The sequence below is a fragment of the Notamacropus eugenii genome, chromosome 1, assembly GCF_028372415.1.
Source record: "Notamacropus eugenii isolate mMacEug1 chromosome 1, mMacEug1.pri_v2, whole genome shotgun sequence".
NCBI classification, from domain to species: domain Eukaryota; kingdom Metazoa; phylum Chordata; class Mammalia; order Diprotodontia; family Macropodidae; genus Notamacropus; species Notamacropus eugenii.
In genome coordinates this window covers 528,221,713-528,237,408 of record NC_092872.1, presented here as the reverse complement: position 1 = coordinate 528,237,408, position 15,696 = coordinate 528,221,713, and the positions used below count along the sequence as shown (strand labels likewise).

The 15,696-nt window shown below is 41.8% G+C and overlaps 1 protein-coding gene across 3 annotated transcripts in view; it reads right to left on the bottom strand.

Moving 5' to 3' along the window:
• Nucleotides 1-14,606, bottom strand: part of MAPRE3 (microtubule associated protein RP/EB family member 3) — an 81,140-nt gene extending 66,534 nt beyond the window's left edge. Inside the window, exon 1 of one of the 3 annotated variants that reach the window (XM_072633961.1) lies at nucleotides 14,401-14,606. The gene's annotated coding sequence lies outside the window, so the exon portion shown is untranslated. The remainder of the gene's footprint in view (nucleotides 1-14,400) is intronic. The other 2 variants (XM_072633959.1, XM_072633955.1) reach the window with 2 other exon arrangements.
• Nucleotides 14,607-15,696: the final 1,090 nt, after the last annotated feature.

Here is a 15,696-nt window from a genome sequence, read left to right as displayed (position 1 = left end):
TATCCACCTCTGACAACATGATAAGCTAATTTAATGCTGCTGCTCTCTCTTTCACTTAAATTATCTTGAATAGACCTTCCCCAGGGCTTTTTAATCAAACCTCCAACAATGAATCACCATCCTCACTCACCTCCATACACATTAGTCAGTTCTGCCATAACTCGTTCTAAGAAAGCCCTCACTATGTAAAACAGCATAAGAAAAACCATGGGATTTATGGGAAAAAAATGCGGTCAGGGATACAATGATCAAAAACTTCATCAGTGACTTTAAAAAATCTGATTTTTAAAATGGTAGTTTTTTATTAGTATTTAATGGTAGTTTTATACATGTTAATAGTTAAGAAATACATAAACACCATAATAAATAGTGAAAGCTTCTGCAGCCTTAGGCTGCTGTTTGGCCTCGCCAAGTTCTCATGGCCAGGGCTGGCAAAATCTCCTGCAAGCTGGGGAGGCCATAACTTTGGAACTTGAGATTGGCAGCCATGGTGGAAAGTTGAAGGGGGGCAGGGAGGGGATAGACCAGCCTTCTCTTCCCACAGCTTTGATTGCACTAGAAGACAATTCAATAAAGGGCACTTTACCTTAACAAAGACCTCAAGTTTGCTTGTGGAAGGTGTCAGAAGGGTTGCGGTTTGTGAATTATTGTGAAGTGGTGCAATTTTCTGTATTCTTACTGTTTCTCATGGAAGAAATTGAGCATCAGCAAATTCAAAATTTAAGTTATGCTCAAAATATTCTCTAATCAATTGTGCTGAAACAAATTTGAGCTTTCATCAAAGAGCAGCATTATAGAAAAACTGCTTGTATTTGCTCTTGCTCCCTGGGCATTGAACAATGGTGGAAAGAAGATGCAGAACTATGCAGGTTAGCTCTATTACAAATTTATGCTGTCAAACATCATCTTGGACCTAGCCCCTATTAAACAATCCCTTTATTCATCTCTTACATGTTTTAAGACTCTCCCCAGGGTGACTATTTTAGATCTACTCAAGACTACAATCCCATCTTTTCTCACCATTAGTTATTTCTTTACTGAATTGAGACCACACAGAATGAGCTCCATTATCTTCATCTTTACATACTTATCTTTACATCCATTTCCTCTTCCTTGGCACTAGTCTTAAAGAAAGAGGTAGTCCTCTTCATTTGAGAAGCTAACCCCTTCATCCATGTCCTAAATGATCCTTTCCTGCCCCTTGAGGCATGGGAACTTGATTCCATGCTTATCTCTTCTCTAGCATCTTCAGCCTCTTCAACTCATTTAACTTTGTCCTTCAATTCAAATAAGAAATATTCATTAATTGATTACTATATGCAAAGTGCTAAGGATACAAAGAGGATACAAAACACAGATCTTGCCCTAGAGAAGCTTATAATCTATTTGCAGGGATAAGGCATACACATATAACTATGATATAAGGCAGAATATAATAGATTCAAAATACGTTGTCTGGACCTTTACAATTAGAAATCTGTAGAGCAAGAAATGTTCACTTGGGTCATAGAGCCATGGACAAGGTGGGCTTTGAAGAAAGGAAAGGTCTCAAGAGACAGATATTGGCGTAGGGTTTAGGAGGAGGGAATTCATGGAGAATCTATTCTAGAAATGGCAAACAGCATGAACAAAGGCAAGAGGAGAGGACAGAATGCGAATGGGGGGCAGTCAGTAACCTAGTTTGGATGGAACAGACTACATGAAGGGAAGTGGTAATACTTAAGTCTGGAAATGTAGATTGGGGCCTTGAAGGATGGGAGACAGAATTCTCTTTTGCCTTCATATGTACTATATTCCAGACTTAAAATTGTTTCAGGGCAGCTAGGTGGTGCAGTGGATGGAGTACCAACCCTGGAGTCAGGAGAACCTTAGTCTGGATCCAGCCTCAAACACTTGACACCTACTAGCTGTCTGACCCTGGGCAAGTTATTTAACCCCAACTGTCTCATCAAAAAAATTGGTTCCTATCTCTATCCCTTTCCAGAGTAGAAAGGATCTGTAGTAGGAAGACCTACGACCAACTTGCAGCCAAATCCAACGTCCTTTTCATAGGCTAAATCCTTCTGAACTACTCCTTAGCATCTGATACTGCCTACTACTCTTTATTTAAGAAATTTTCTCTCTTGATTTCCATGACACTGCATCATTCTGGTTCTGCTGCTACCCCCTCTACCATTGCCTCCAAGAAACCTACTCTGGTAACACTGACTCTTCTATAAACTATAAACTATTTTTGTTCTTTGTTTGTAGTATAGAATGAATGCTTTATATATTACCTTGTATCCATAATGTACAATTATAATTCAGCACTTTTATACCAGTAAACACACATACACACAAAATACAATTTTGTCCACTAGCCATTTCATATTTCATTTCTCCAACTAAACTCACTGTGGTAAGGGACTAATATAAATCTTCCATATCCCATACTGCCCAGCATCATGCTAAGTTCAAAGCAGAAGTTCAATAAATTTGTTGATATTGCGCTTTGTATGAAGGCCCTATGAACACAATATACAAATGTGTATGAATAACCCTCAAATTTGGGTATCTCTGGACTTGATGCAACAAAGACTTAATGCTTAGCCCCACCATGTCCCTACCTGCACCAAAAACTGCATTCTGCTGTTTCTCAAGATAGCACAGAATATTACATCTAAGGGCAGGAGACAGTGGCAAGAACTGAAAGGCATACCAAAGGAATGACAAACAAATCAATTTTTATCTTGGGAACTTCCAATTCTGGACTATTCCCATCTAAAAATCAAGGCAACCAGAGAGCAGATCCAAATTGCTGATAACCTGCTGAGATCAACAGGGATTCAGTGGGCTGGCTGCCAAAAGTCAGGTGCCTGAAGAAAAGTCTGACTTTGCAGTACACACAAAATCACAACAGATACGGATTCAGTGAAGAACTCCACACATGGGAGGGCTATTCAGTTTCACCCAGCCTTCCAAGCCTTGCCCTTTCACATATACTCATTAACCTAACTGGTCTCACTGACTCAGAAGCTCTCATGATTTTATTTCTTACCAGTCAGCAAACATATTTTAGATCACTCAGGAATAGGACAATAATTCCCCTGGGGCTGGATGAATCCTGCCCCGTAATCACTCTACAGTAAGCCACCATCACAAACAAATCCACAAAGCTACTCACTAATAAGCACATGTAGCAGAGGAGGCCTTTACACCAGCCTAGACAAAAAGTGTTTGGGTAGTTAGAGCAGTTTAGAAGACAAGACAGATATTGCTTAGAAAACATTTACGGCAGCACAAGCAGAGCTGCATGACAGCCCATATGTTCTGTATGCTCCAAGCCCTGGATTCTGAAAATGATGCCAGAAACATATTCCCCTGTACTCTGGATTAACTATCCAAGTGGGCAGTCAGACATATGTCCAGAAGGCTAGCCAATCAAAGTAATACAAAAGGTGGTGGGGGTGGGGAGAAATTATTTAAGGGTAAATAGAATTATCTCTGCTATACCAGTGACAAGAGGAATGTTGTTGGTCTTGTCCCTTAATGATGCTGTGGTTGCAAAGCTGGTATACTGGTATAGCCAGGAGGAACCTACCAGTCTAGCCCTTTGCAGACACAATGGTTTTGGACAATGGGAGTTGTTTTTTACCTCCTCTTGAACTTGTACAGAATGGGGCCAGTGGTCAGAGAGGATGTGGTAGGGCTCAGCGTTAGCAGGCAGTGCTAGAAATTCTAAGTAGATTAACACATAGCAAAAAATTAGAGGCCAAGGCTGGATTTTTGGTTTGGATGGGAAAAATGTTAGTTATGGAATGTCATTAAAATTAAAAACAAAAACAAAATCTTAAAATATAAGGCAGAAGGAAGAGGTTCTTCACAAGGGTTCTTTCTTCTGAAATGCTTCTTTAAAATTCTAAATGGAAAAAGTTGGAAAGTACAGAAAACACTCTTAGATCTACTTTTTTCTTTAAAAAAATCTTATACCCATGTCTTACATCTCACAATCAGAAACTATTTCACTTGGTGGTATTCCTGTGCAACACTTTTAAGCCACAAAAACACAAAGGACCACAGCATGCCTTTCTTACTCCATCACTGTGGTGACTCCGTGGTCATCTACAGAAGCAACCTGAAGGAAAGTACTTGATGTGGAATCCCCAGTCATCATGACAGCACAGAGACTGTGAACAGCATCCACAAAAGGGATTAAACACCTTAGGCTCCCTTGGTGTAGATGCTCTATAGAGGCTACAACAATGAAGAATCATCATGGTCGTTTGAAACCATGACTGTTGCTCAGATGGTTTTAAACTGAGCAATGATGGTTTTTATATCAAACTCATTTTAAAGTCCTGTAATCCCCAAGAGATACCTCCAGGCAAGTGGCATTGACATATGAATATATATAAACACATTTATATATACCAAGCATTATAGGTTTTTTTTTAAATAGAAAAGCTTTTAAGAGAGCATAAGCCTTAATTTCATGGGAAAATGAAGCATTTAAAGTCCCAAACATTGCTTTATGAGATAGTAAGTTCCTCACAGCTGTAAATGTTCAAGCAGAGGCTGGATAACTTTTTGTAAGGAATGTGGTAGAGGGGATTCATACATTCATTAGGTTATTCATTGGAGTGAATTTAAGATCCTTTTCAATTCCATGAATCTATGATACTATGCTGTAAAATTGTGTTAGAAAGTCTAGACTGTTTAATTCAGATGGTTAAGGCAAGGTAATTTAGCTAACAAAATCAGGACCATGGATTTAATCCAGTTTAAGATAGTAAGCTAAATACAGAAAGAAATTTTTCCATGGTCACTCCAGCCTAGATATGCTATCTTACAAACAGATGACAAAAGGAGGGTTAGGGTTAGGATTCGGTCAGTGTAGTTGTCAGTTCTGCTGTGTTTTTCTGTATTACAAGAATACATTCTGAGGAGGATGGGAGAGAAGATTTCTAAAAAAGTTTTTATGTTTCATTTGTAACTTAGTTCCCTCAGTGTCCGTCCCCCACTGAACTACAAAAACAAACCAAAAAACTCTCATCAAAAGCATGCATAGTCCAGCAACACAAATTCCAAGGTGAGAAAATTTAAAAATCAAAATGCATCAACAAAATTTCTCTTAAAAAGAAAGACTAGGTGATAATGTAAATTATTAAGGTCAACCCATCATAACTACTAGAAAAGCAACTGAAAGCAGATGTTCTCTCTTTATCTCTCTGTCTCTGTCTCTTTCTCTCAGCAGAACTATGACTGTTGCTTCGGGAATTCTCAGTAAGTAAATGCTGTATAGCAAAGCAGTTCACTGACTGATCTATAATTGATTGTTACAGTAACTTATACAGAGTCACATAGCCAGGACGTGTCAGAGGCAGGATCTGATTCCAGGGCTTCCTGCCTCAGAGTTCAGTTACCTTTCCTAATCTTTGATGCCTAACTGCCATCAGCCAGGTGAGCAACCCTTGGCAAGATGAAACCTGGCAACTGAGGGCAGGAGCTGCTGCCCCTGCCTCCTCAGCAGTAAAAGCTGCTGAAGACCTGGAAAAGAAAGATCTTGTCACCAAAGTCCCTGCCAATTTCCAGTGGTTCAATATTAGAGCTGGCCATGGTAGTATCAAAGGAAATGACGTAGAAGATGATGCATTACTATCTGCTCTGCTGCTGTATTCTAAGGGTTACTAGCCATTGCTATCTGATGTGCAGCTGAGACTTTTTATATGTATTACCTCCCCCTTTTAGATAGTGAGCTCCTTGAGAAAAGAGGCTGTCTTATTATTCTTCACTGCTTTGCACAAAGGAAGCATAATATGTGTTTTTTTCACTCACTCATTCATTCACTAAGATCACTGATAAAAATGTTATTTTTACACGAGCACCTTAGAACACTGCACTTAAGATGGATTCATTAGTGACGACTGATCCACTTATTTAACTACTTCTGAATTCACTAGTATACATATCTCCACCTTGTTTACTTATCTCTACTGAAGCCTCCATGTGGCTGCCAGAATGAAATTACTAAAGCAAAAGTCTAACATGTTACTCCCTTGCTCAGAAAGCTCCAATGGTTCCCTGTTGATTCGAGGATCAAATACAAAGTCCTCTGGCATCTGAAGCCCTTGTGGCTCCAGTCTACCTTTCTAGACTTATTATACACTAATCCCTTTCACACACTGTATGGTTCCAACAAAACTACCTGACCTGAGACTCCTTATATATAACATTGCATCTCATGTTTATGCCTTTACACAAGTAGTCTGTCCCTCAATTCCTGAAATGCTCTCTATCCTCATTTATACCACTTAAAATCCTATCTTCCTTCAAAGCTCAGCTCAAGTACCTCAACCTCCTAAATGAGGCCTTTCCCAGTGACCACAGCTACTAGTTTCTCACCTCTGAAATAACCTTTACTTATCTTGTATATATTTTATATTAACTTATCTGTGTACAAGTTGTTTATCCTGTTAGAATGTAAGTTCCATGAGAGCAGGGGATGTTTCATTTTTGCCTTTGTATTCCCAATATCTAACAGTCTTTAACAGCCACTGAATAAATGCCTACTGATTATTTATTCTAAATGACTTCAATGAAACATGACTGAAGCTAGTGGCCTGCATTTGATAAATATGAACTACTAGAAAGAGCACCCGAATGGAAGTTGAGACACCAATCCCAGTTCTGTCATGAACTAATGGTGTGACCTTGGAAATGTCACTTTATTATAAGTTTCAGTTTCCTTCACAGTCAAAGTCATATACTTGATGATAAAATATCTGGGTATTTCAGCTAGCTTCTTTTTAGAAAGAGAAATGTACAAAAAAAGGTCCAAAAACATAATCTGGGTCCCTGCTCTGATCTTTTTTTTTTTTTTTAGCTGTATGACCTTGGACAAATGAAAATTTCTCTGAGTCCCAGTTTCTTCATCTGTAAAATGAAAACAATATTTGCATTATCGACTTCAGTGCTGAGAAGTTCAAATGAGACTGTATATAAAGTACATTTAAAAATTTTAAATCTATATAAATAGAAGCTATTAGTAGTAACATTAATACTACATCTTAATATTAAGCTAAAAGATTTTCCAGTCTGCATATTAGTTATTCTAATACAGCAATTTTCAAATTTTTTGGTTTCACGACCCCTTTATACTTTTAAAAATTACTGAGAACTTCAAAGAGCTTTTGCTCATGTGGTTTTATCAATATTTGTATCTATCAATATTTACTATATTAGAAATTAAAACAGATAATTAAAATATTTTTCTAATTAATTTAAAATAATAAACCCATCATATTAACACAAATAATATATTTTTATGAAAGATAACTATATTTTCCAAAACAAAATTTAATGAGAAGACTGCCATTGTTTTACATATTTTTGCATATCTCTTTAATGTCTAGCTTAAAAGAAGACAGTTGGATTTTCTTACCTGATTCTGCAGTGAATCTGTTACAATATGCTGTTTTAGGGTAAAGTGTTCAAAGGAATAGTTGATGTGTTTTAGAGTGAAATGTTTGAAGGAATGGTTGAAGCAGCTAGATGGCTCAGAGGATTATGTGCTGGGCCTGGAGTCAGGAAAGCCTGAGTTCAAATGTGACCTTAGACAGTTACAAGCTGTGGTCTAAATAATAGGTTACAATGTTTACCTTAACAAATTAATAGAATAGGAATAAATTCAAAAAAGGGCATGAAATGACTGGAAAGAAGTAGAATAGAGAAAGGTGCTGGCCCCTAAATCTCTTTATGCAAGAAATATTAGATACCCTGGATTGCCAGGTACATAGTCACCTTGAAAGATCTTTTTCTGGAAGTTCTATTCCCCCTAAACTTCACCTACAGGCCTAGGATTAAGATCATCAGCCCAGATTTCTCTTAAGGAAGTAGTCCAATTCTACACACCCCATGCTTTTCACGTCTCTACTTTTAGCCTTTCTGGAAGTCTGCCCCCCTGTAGTAGGATGTAACTCCACAAATAGATTTAAAGACAAGAAGGTAGTCTGATGTAACTGTAGCCTTTGCCAGTCTCTTTGCCCCTTTCCATCTCAGAAATCTACCTTTAGAACTGAAAGCACAGGTTTGACCAAGTCATTTCCCTGCTCAATAAACTCCACTGGTTCTCTAGTCACCTTTAAGACCAAATACGAACTCCTCTGTTTCAAAGCCTTTCACAACCGGTCTCCAATCTACCTTTTCCAGTCTCATTACATGTTACTCCCTTTCATGCTCCCTCTCTAGCCAAACTGACCTTCTTACTGTTCCTTATGCATGACGTTCCAGCTCCTACCTCTATGCCTGAAACGCACTCCCTTCTTATTAACTCTTAGAATATCTAGCTTCCTGAAATGCTCAGCTCAAGCGTCACCTTCACAAGAGGCCTTTCCTGATCTCCTCTGGGCTGCTAGTGATTCCCCCAAAACTGTACCTTGTTGTGTACATGTATGTGTTGTCTTCTCATATTTATGTAAGTTCCTTGAAGGCAGAGATTTTTTCATTTTTATCTTTGTATCTCCAGTGCCTGGCACATAGCAGGCCTCTAAAATGCTTGTTGATTAACTGACTGACTAGGGAGGTGATAGGATATAAACTCTCGTTTCACTTTTAAAGGCTTTCACCACCTGGTCCAAAGCCTGTCTTTCCATTCTCATTATACAGGACTCCTCTTCCTGCACTCCACTGTCCAGGTCCAATTGGCTTTCTCTCATCCTCACACCTAGCATTCCGTTTTCTATCTTCATGCCTAGGCACTGACCATTCCCCACACCTAGCATGCACTTCCTCCTTATCTCTGCCTTATGGAATCCCTCTCTGAGCTCCAGCACTACCTTTTATACTAAGGCTTTTTGGCTCCCACAATTGCCCATGCCCTTCCTCCTTATCTTGTATTGATTTTGTATTTATTTCTGTTTATTTATAAATGTGCATGTTGTCTCCAAGATCTTGAGAGCAGGGATTTTTAAACATCTGTACTGCTACTGCTTGGCACAGCGCTTAGCGCATAGTAGGCTCCGAATAAATAATATAACACAATAAACATTCACTCAGCACCTGCTATGTGCCAGGCACTGTGTTAAGTGTTAGGGATACAACCACTTGGGCATGATAGTGGTGGAGTTTAATCCAAGCAGTGCAGCCAGTGGGAAATACAGAGCTGTCTGAGCTTCTGAGTCTTCTTTAAATGGTAGCTTTGGGAGAAGTTTTTTGCTCGCCCTTCAGTCCTCTAATGAGAGGGGCAGAGAGGTAAGCAAGGGAACTGATGAGGTTAGAGTACCAGAGCTGATGCAATCTCTGTGAGTATGCATTTCTGGGATGCTTGTTGATTGATCTAATGCAGTCTTTTATTTTACAGATGAGGAAACTGAAGCCCAGAGAAGTTGTGTCTTTCCCAAGTGAAGCTATGTCCCAAGTCCAAATCTAGCCTTCTTTCCACTAGACCATAGTACCTCAGAGACTATAATCTTTTCTGGCTTCTTATGAAGGAGCTGTCAACTAGAATGACTTAAAAAACAAACTTTTTTCACCTTATTAGAGTTGTTGTCATACCAATTTTAGACTTGCCTTCTTTGCTTTCTCCTTTAATGCTCCTTGTTATTTCACAGAATTTCTAAGTTGGATGGGACTTCAGTGGTCAACTAGGCCAACTTCTACAACAAAGGAATCCCTACTAGATCCTGTCCCACCAGTGGTTATCCGACCTCTGCTTGAAGACCTTCCAGGAGGGGAGCCCACCATCTCTCAACGCAGCCCATTTCACTTTGGGACAGCCCCCAAGTGCTAGGGAGTTTTCCCCTACATCAAACCTATTTTGCCTCTTTGCAACGTCTACCTATGGCTCCTGGCTCTGCCCTGTGGAGCCAAACAGAACAAGCTAATCCCTGCTCCACATGTCAGTTCTTCAAGTACCTGAAGATAGTCATCATAATCCCAACGAATCTTCTCTTCTCCAAATGACACATGCCCTGTTCACTCTATGGGTGCCTGAGCTACAGCTGACTTAGACAAGTTCACATATTAAAACTGTACCTGTAGCTAGTGGAGGAGCCACATGGAGCCTTCACTCGAAGCTAAACTAACCTGCTTAAAACTTGGGCTACTCTTCCATTAGAAATGAAAGGCACTAGGCAGACCATCCTGAGCCTTACTGGAAGATTAGCTACCCTCACAAAACAGAGTAACACACTAAGCTTGTGCTTCAACAGCCAAATGCTGCATACACCAGCCTTTCAGATAACCAGGTCAGCTGAAAATCCAGAGACAAAGGGGCATTTCATATATCCCGACTTCGGCAGTTGTAACAGCATTTCATATGCCAGATCTTTACAGGATAAAATTTTCCCTGTATTCCTGACCAAACTTACCCTTGAGGGACTGAGAAACTACCTGAAAGTACAGTGTCTTACTCCTAGTATTTCAATATGGAATAAGGTCATTACAGTAATGTTCAAAGGCTGTTTTTCATTTTTTCCATTTGTATTAATGTAGGCTGAGGTTGAGAGGTTCCTTCCTGCTCCTGAGGGAAGGAAGATGGGCTAAGAAGCAGCACAGAACAGACATCCCTTTGCTTTTAGAGAGCAGCAGCCAGAAACATATCTGAGAAGACCCCAAACACTCAACTCTTCATTTGCTTTTTGTTAGTCTCACCCAAGATCAAAAAAAAAAAAAAAAAGAGAGAAAAAAGAAAAACTGGTAACCATCTTCTGAAGTCAGAATGAGTGACAGGAATTCTCTTTTTTGTGGCAAGAATGAATGTTTGAGGAGAAGTTTATGCTAAAATGTTCCTGGCTCGGCAATATGCCAAGAGATGAAACAATCCATATCTATAAGAATAATGATATAAGAGCAAATTATTTTGTCAAAGCACCCTGGAATAGAAGGGGTGAAAAAGCCTAATGTAGATGAAAGAATATTGGGTATTCATTTTGGTAATTAAGAGACCTGACTCTAGCCTCACTTTATCACTGACCAGCTATATAACCTTGGACAAGTCACTTTACTTCTGTGACCTCAGTTTCTCCATCTATAAAATGAAGGGGTTGGTATAGAAGTCTACATTAGGTCCTTGCCAGCTCTAACATTATATGATTAGAAAAGATTAAAGACATTTTAAGAGTTCTGGATAACTGCATATTTGTGTGCATATCGTTAATCCCTACCCAAAGAAATCTAAAATTTGGGCAGGGCCCATTTTCACTTAAAGTATAATCTTATTATGTTTCCATTCACAAGATGTAGCCTATCTAGCTAAACTCAGGTATAGCAGAAGCAAATATTCTGCCAGTTAGGTCAGTTGGTTTGAATATCGTGCTGAGGCCAAGGTCAAAGGTTCAATCTCCACATTTTCTCTGCTCCATTGTCACAATATGGGCCTCTTAACCCTGAACAGCAACTATAAGGAGGATTGGGTGAGGGAGGGGGAATGGACCAGTGCAAATCCATCACGACTACTAGAAAAACAGCTTTAAGGGGATCCTGTGTTGATGGTGCATTAGTTATAAAAGATAGTATATTCAATAGGGATGAGGACTAGGCCCATAATTCCACTCATACAGGGAAGTCGTGGTTGAGGCAACTTCCACTTCCAATGAAGACCAAAACCCTACCTTAAATTTACAGAGTAAGAGACCTGACTAGGGCATTGAGAAGTCAAGGGATTTGCCCAGAATTGCACAGCCAATATGGTCAGAGTAGGACTTGAACCATGTGTTTCTGCCTTTCAGGTTGGTTCTTTATCCATTTTACATGCTGCTTCTCAGTATATTTAAAACAAATCTGTAAAGCAAATATATAGAACCTCATAACTCTTTACATCCAGAGGCCCCTAGGTAGTGCTGTGGGCAGAATGCTGGGTCTGAAATCGAGAAAAACCTGAGTTCAAATTCAGCCTAAGACATTTAATAGCTGTGTGGCCTTGGGCAAGTTGCTTCATCTCTCTCTGCCTCAGTTCCCTCATCTATAAAATGGGGATAATAGCACCCACCTCCTACAGTTATTGTGAGGATAATATAATGGCTAAAAAGTGCTTAGCATAACGCCTGGCCTGTAGAAGGTGATATATAAATGATAGTTGCTGCTATTTTTATTATTATATGTCCCTCAAAGCACAATTAAATATACATAAAGACTGACATAATTGGGTGAGTTCAGAAGGTGTTAGTCCAGTCTCCCAACTTCAGTATCTTTTTGATCTCAATTAGTGTGAATATTCTCTCCAAAGATACAGATAGAAGGGTGTCTGATGTAGTTCTTAAACTATGGCACAGATTTAAAACGCTAATTAATTCATAAGTCCAGTCTAATATTAGCCTACAGAAAGCTGGAATAAACATCTTCCTGACCTGACATAATCATAATGAATTTCCTTCTTCCATCCCCAATCAACACTGATGATTCTCAAAATCCACTCAAGGTAAGAGGAACAGTTCTTGGACCCAGCTGCTTTCTCTAACCCTACAGTAAAGGGTTTTATCAGTGTCTAACACAGAAGTCAGAGAGGGAAAAACAAAAGGAACAGAACTCTCAGACCCCATGGTCACTATCAAACCAGAGGAAGATACATCCCACCATATACAATCTGTGACATTTGACACAGGATCCAATACTGTTCTCCCTGATACTTCATATTTGAGTTTATACAAGAGTGACAGTTACCTATGCTATTTTAAATTAATCTGATGTGAATCAGGGAGGCCTAAAAAAGCTGCTGGCAGGCTGTGGCTGGGAAAAGTTAAAGAGTCAGATACACTATGATTTATTACTGTCTGCAATCAGGAAATCCAAATGAGGAGATAATTCACCTTGTTTTTCCATCCCATTTGCTGCATAAACCCATAATCTCAAAGACCAACATCTAATACAATGGAACTCAATAGTGAAACTAGCTTATGTTTACACTTGCTTATTAGCCATGCAATGAAATTTATAAGCAAAAAAGAAAAAAAGAGAAATCAAAGGAAATTGGCAAATATGAAAGTGGATGGGTAAGGGAGCTCTCATGTTGAAGCATATTAATTAAAAGGCTGCTCCTGGCTGAGTGCATCTAACGTAGCTTTGACCTCAATGCAGATTTTGGCTCTGCTCAGAAGAATAAAGATGTTTGAGAATTACCCCTACTTTGATGGGGCAGGAAAAAAATGAGACAGCATATATAACATCATCGGGTCCCATATTAGGTGCATACAACACACACCCAAATAGGCTGTAACTCCTATTAAGACCGTCCTCATGCAGAGTCACTGCTGAAGGCTGGGCGCTCCAGGCCTAGGACCTGCAGCTCAGGCTTTGGACATACATCTTACAGTAACCATATTTCTTCTATCTCCTTCTTCCATGCAAATATGGTAGTATCCTATGTAATACAATTGCTTACGGATTTTGTTATATTGCAAGTTAAATAGGACTTCTAGAGCCGAAAGGTGGCTTGGAGTTTTTTTAAATCTAACCCCTTCCTCCTATCAATTCATAAGTACAAACAGCAAAACAAGGTTATGGTAGTCCTAAACACAGTCCTTTCAACCACAAGTGTGTTTTAAAGAAAATTGGCTTCAGATAACTTACATCTTCAAAAGAAGGTCTTCACTATACCAACACCTTAGCTGCCAAATGCAGACCTTTCCCTCATCATCTGCACCAACTCTTAAGATCAGATTGAACAGGGCTACACAGGATACAGAGGCTGCCCCACCTAGAACAGCACCCTGTCTCTAGTGAGTGCCCCACAGAAATTGGTTTAAAATGATGGGTAGGAACCCCTTTCCTCACCTCCACTGAGCTACACCCCCCCCCCCATCCCCACCCCAAAGCTGCTCTGAAATCACAGGATTTAACAGCCAGTTGGGATTGTCCAGACCTGTTTCCCCAAACCAGTCCGGGCAAGAGGGAGTGAGTGGGCAGGAGGTCCCTGCCTCGGCCTCAAAATGATTACCAGCGAGAGGGATGGGGACCCTCCAGTTTCCCCTCCTCCCTTCCCCTCCCCCTCTCCATCTTTCCTGGCCCACACTAGAAGAGAAAACCAGAGAGAATAAAGGATGTCAGGTCCAGGAGAGGTGAGGGGGGGTAGGGGTGGGGATGAGGATGGGCGGAGAGGGGGGAAGGAACCGATTTCCCAAAGGCAAGAGGTGCGGAGGGGCCACACGTGGTGGGCGGGGAAGAGGGACCCCCAGAGGAGGGGGGAGGCCCTGCGCCCCCCGGGCTCGGGGCGGCCTGAGGAGGGGGAGTGGCCACTGGGGAGGCCTGCCGGGGGAGGGAGCGGGGCCCCTGCGGGCAGCGCCCCCGCGGGTCGGGGGAGGACACCTGAGGGCCGGGGATGCCTGGGGGCCCGCCCCCCGCCCCGTCCCCTCCCCTCCCCCAGCCCGGGCCCGGGCCTCTCGCTGACTCAGCCCCACGGCGGCTCCCGTCGCCTCGGCCCCGACTCACAGTGCACGAGGCGATGGCTCCGGCGGAGGCGGCGGCGGGGAAAGGGGGCGGGCGGCGGACGGGGGAAGGGGGGCGGGCGAGGCGGCTGTAGCTGAGGCTCCGGGCCGGCCGGGCGGGCTTTGGGCTCTGGAGCGGAGGGTCCTAGCAAAGGCCGCCGCTGTCTCCGGCTCCAACGCACAGAGACTGCGGGGGAAGAGAGCACTGCGCAGGCGCGGTGCGGCCGCCGCTGTCAGAGTCCGAGGGGGCGGGGCTAGGCTACCCGCCGTCTCCACGGCAACCGGGCGCAGAGCGAGAGAGGGACCTCCCAGACCTCCACCTCTCCCTGGCAACGGAACAGGCTCCCTGTATTGCCATAGCAACAAGGAACTGCACCGGTCCCCTAAGTCTCTCCGGGAGCCAGGGAACACTCTTCCACATCACCGTGGCAACTGGGAACAACCTTTTCTCTTTTCCCCATAGCAACTGGATGACAACTACCCCACCCTTTGTACCTAGGCGCCAGGAAGAGGGAAACAACAGGAGGCAGGAGAGGCTGAGCTGATTCTGCGGCAAAGGAGGGAGCGGAGATGGGCCCGCATCTCTGCTCCGGGGTCTATGGCGGTGTTCCCCAGCATGGCCTCCGCTTGTGAAGCTGAACTCTGTTCTCCTTGCCTTCGATTTAAAAAAAAAAGGCTTTATTCCTTCTCTTCTTTTAGTAAAGGGAAAGGGAAAATTGAATTCTCCTCCAGTCATCATAGAAAGTAAGACGAAAATAACAGAGGTATTAATTAACGGGTTGTCGTTCAGTCCCATCCCACTATTCGTGATCCCATTTGAGGTTTTCTGGGCGAAGATACTAGAGTCCTTGGCCATTTCCTTCCCAGTTTATTTTACAGATGAGGAAACTGAGGCAAAACGGATTAAATAACTTACCCTGGGGTCCCATAGGTAGTAAAGTGTCTAAGGCTAACTTTGAACTCACAAATAAGTCTTTCTGATCCTAGGCCTGGCACTTTATCCACTGTGCCATCTAGCTGTGGAAGTGTAGTTAGGAGTCAGTCTGCTCTTCCCTTCACAAAGGGTGAAGGCGTTTCCTGATTGATTTGGAAAGGGCAGCAGGCCAACGGGTGCAGGCAAATATTTTAAACGACCATGCTCTGGCTGCTCCTTAAAAAAGACAGTTTACTTGCCCTCTGAGAAATGAAAAAGGAATCTAGTTCCTGGATATATTCACTGAAATCACATGAAGGTGGAGGAGGAGAGACCTGGCAAGCCAAAGTGGAGACTGGATATAAAGAACTGATGGAGTAGATCAGG